This window comes from Pteropus vampyrus, unplaced genomic scaffold (genome assembly GCF_000151845.1).
Source record: "Pteropus vampyrus isolate Shadow unplaced genomic scaffold, Pvam_2.0 Scaffold174, whole genome shotgun sequence".
Taxonomy (NCBI): Eukaryota; Metazoa; Chordata; class Mammalia; order Chiroptera; family Pteropodidae; genus Pteropus; species Pteropus vampyrus.
Genome location: NW_011888955.1, coordinates 58681 through 62212, shown reverse-complemented (window position 1 = coordinate 62212; position 3532 = coordinate 58681). Strand labels below are relative to the sequence as shown.

Genomic DNA, 3532 nt, shown 5'->3' with positions numbered 1-3532 from the left:
TATATCTATCTATCTATCTATCTATCTATCTATCTATCTATCTATCTATCTATCTATCTATCTCTGTATCTATATCTAATCTATATCTGTATATATATACACAGAGAGAGGCGGGGGGAGGGGACCTGGACTCCAAGTTCGTATACTGTCACTTCCACTGCCTTCTGTGGGACAAACCAGTCACCAGTTCAGCCCAGATCCAAGCAAAGTGACGTTGTAAACTGCATAATAACAGGGAAGCCTAGAGAATTGGTGTGATTTTTACAAACTATATGCAACAAGAGTGTATAGAAATCATGATAGCTAAGAAATGAAAATAATAAACTTAATAATAAAGCAAAGGTGAGTGGGAATCTCCAGTAGAAAGGGTCAGTCTAGTCGATATGTGTCTTCGGAGCATTTACTTCCCAAAATAACTAAGACCAGGTGTTTGAGAGAGAAGCCTGGCGCTGGCTAACATAGCCTATTTGCAGTGCTTTTCTACACGGAAAACCTCTTTATCCTGCTAACGATTATGGAAAGAACAGTGTTGCCCTCCTGAAGTCATGGTGAAATGGTTCCTATTCCATCTCAATAATGAGTAAAAATCATTTCTGTGTAAAATGTGTTCCTTTCCACCAGCTCTTAAGGAATAAACTGTGGACGCTTAATCACTTTTTGTCATCACGCATGTGACTGTCTGATGGAATTTAAAAACTTGAGGAATAGGGAAATTATTGAATAGCAGACCTGTATATTGTAATTAAATCAGTAACACCGAAGCCTCTCGCCGTGTGCTGTGTGGCTTGGCACCGTGGGAAGACGTCTCTGGACGTGATTTTGCTCCTTGCCGAGTTGTGCACGTACCCCGGACTTCTCCTTAGCTGAAGTCGGTAGAAGCCCTTTCAAACTACGGGATAAAATTTGAATGCGATTCTCGTATACAATAGAGTAGCTGTCTTTTTCATTTCCTCCAAAATAAATTAATCATGTCTAGACGCCAACACAAGTTGGATTCTGAAATTTAGAAAAAGCTTTTCAGTTTTAATATGCTTGTGGATAGTGGAAATAGTTTCCCAAAGCAATAGGCCTTTGCTGTGAATACAGGGTGTCCTGCGAGTGTACCCTAGGCTTTCGATGCGTGTCACCTCGCATCACACACACTTAGTGGGCTTCGAGTTAGTTATTTCAGCAGGCACCTTAAGGCTCTGAAAGCACTATAAGATTAGTGACTTTCTTCAATGGATTAACACGTTAATAGGAAGCTCCTTTCTAACCAGAGGTCAGTTAGGCTGTGCGTGTTGAACTAGTTCAGGATTATGTGGTTTTGACAGCTGTCAACCCCGCTTGGTGCCAGAGAAATGAAGGGCCCACATACGCCCTGCACCAGCTTCACCCCAATATTTATGTTTTCTGTAAGCAAAAATATTTCAACAGCCGTGGAGCCCAGACTCACACAATAAAAAAAAAGGTAATAGCAAATTTAAATCTAAAATGATTTTCTTCCCTTTTTTGTTGAAAGAATTATATTTTACATTGTTTTAAGTCTAAAGTGTCTCAGGAAAAAGTTTTCAACAGAGAACCTCCCGTAGACACTTAGACTTAAAATATTTTACAACTTCTGTAATTTTAATTTCCTTTTCATAAAAGAGACTTTTCTCATTATAAACCTCCTTTTTGATCCCACGAGAAAGTCCCAGTTATAAATTGTCTTTTTTTAAGAGACGCTTTTCACAACGGTGGAAGATTCATAACCACCTGAAAGTGGGGTGTAGGGGCCCTTGGAAGGCTGGGGAGCAAGGAGTGACCCTGCTTGTCAGCAAGGGGCGCTCGTCCAAGTTCAAGGTCCACGGGCGGGCAGGCTCAGCTTCCGGCAGCTTCTGCTTTCGGACTGGCCGTCGGGCTTTCTGGGGTGAAGGGCAAGTTCGAATGCGTCGGATGAGTTGGTTAAAAGTAAAAACATAACCAAGTCTATTTTTCATATGTGGGATATTCAAAGTAATATGGTTTTTTGAAGAGATGATATTTATTATTGACGAGCCCCGAGTATTTACATTCCCTTTAATTATCCAGAAAGGTTTCAAAATAATATTTAAAGGAAGAATGTTTTTCCTAAAGCTCTGTAACATTGTAAGGAAAGTTTTTTTTTTCTAAAATTGAATGGTTTATAACTTTCGTAAGGGAGCACTCTGGGGACTGTAGTGTGTCTCTTAATGACACACCCAGCACGGGTCCCAGTGGCCCCATCGTCTGTAACGCGTTGTCAGCCACAGAAGCCGGACAGAACTGGGGCGAAGGTGGCCAGTGGGGTTCAGAGGCGTGGTTAGCTGTCAAAGCTTAGATCTCATCTGTCGCTGACCAAGAGGTCTGTAACGTACTGTAAGTCATATGTTATGATTTCTTTTTGTTTTTCCTTTATGGTCACATATGAAAAGGTGGCAGGTTTATGCTGTGGACAGTTGAACTTGGAATGTGCCAAAAAGAAAATTAATGGCAAATTTATATCTGAAACTTGAAAGAATTTTTACATTTCCTAAAATATTTTTGTTTTAACACTATAATTTATATTTGATCAATGGTAGTTGTATTACCTCTTGAATTTTGTTTTACCATTTTTCTTGAATTTTTAATGCAATGAAAGCGAGATTTCCAGTAATATTCTAAACATAGTTTCTGCCGCTCTATGTAGTTATATTTCTATAATGTAAAACAATTTCTCCTTTCGAGACTAAATCTTTAAATCGCGTGTGATCTCAGTCACATTCAGCGACATGTTCAGACCTAGGAAATGGAACTGAGGTGCTGATAGTTACGTGTGAAGTTTCAAAGCCATCTCAGAGTTTGCAAAAAATTTTCCCCAGATTTAGATATAAGGGTGAAACTGCTTAACGTGATAAAACACCACTTTTATGCACGAGATTACAAATTGCCGAAAATGAAAGTAAACGGGCAGAAATAATCGTTGTTGACCAGTCTGTCTTTTGGAGTGATCTGCCATTATGACAAATTTTTGATATAACTGGTTCTTTTTTTTTTTTTTTTTAATGATTTCACCCTGAAATGAATAAAATGGGTCTATGCTTGCCAGAGTCAGCCCTGGAATTACAAAGTCACTAGGAGAGAAAATTCTGTGGAAGTTACCTTTTTCTCTTTATTCACTGAGGTACAATATGAAATTACCTAAGAATTCTCAATTTAATTATATTTCAGAAGTGAAATATGTCTAAGGTATATTTTCGAGTAAAAATAGCACTTTTCCAGAAAAGCGTGGTGAGCCTGATACTGATTATGTACAAGAAGAAAACAAACATCTGCGTGCAGTGGATTGTCATTGTCCCCGGGCGTGCGTGGTGAGTGGCCTGGCGGGCGTGGTCACCAGCTGTGCGGGCGTGGTCACCAGCTCTCTGGGCGTCCCTGAGCCCAGCCAAAGCGACACGTACTATCAACCATCACACAGCCCTGGAGCAGGCAGCTAGATGCAGTTTTGAGGAAAAAGGGTCTGCCTGGTGATTGAACCTTACACTGAACATTTTTAACATAACAGTTAAAAAGC

General features: G+C 39.8%; 1 long non-coding RNA gene across 1 annotated transcript in view; it reads left to right on the top strand.

Annotated features, from left to right (window-relative positions):
• LOC111746081 overlaps nucleotides 1-1837 on the top strand; it is a 15410-nt gene extending 13573 nt beyond the window's left edge. Inside the window, exon 3 of the long non-coding RNA XR_002782915.1 lies at nucleotides 1825-1837. This is a non-coding gene — a long non-coding RNA (uncharacterized LOC111746081). The remainder of the gene's footprint in view (nucleotides 1-1824) is intronic.
• The last annotated feature ends 1695 nt before the right edge of the window (nucleotides 1838-3532 follow it).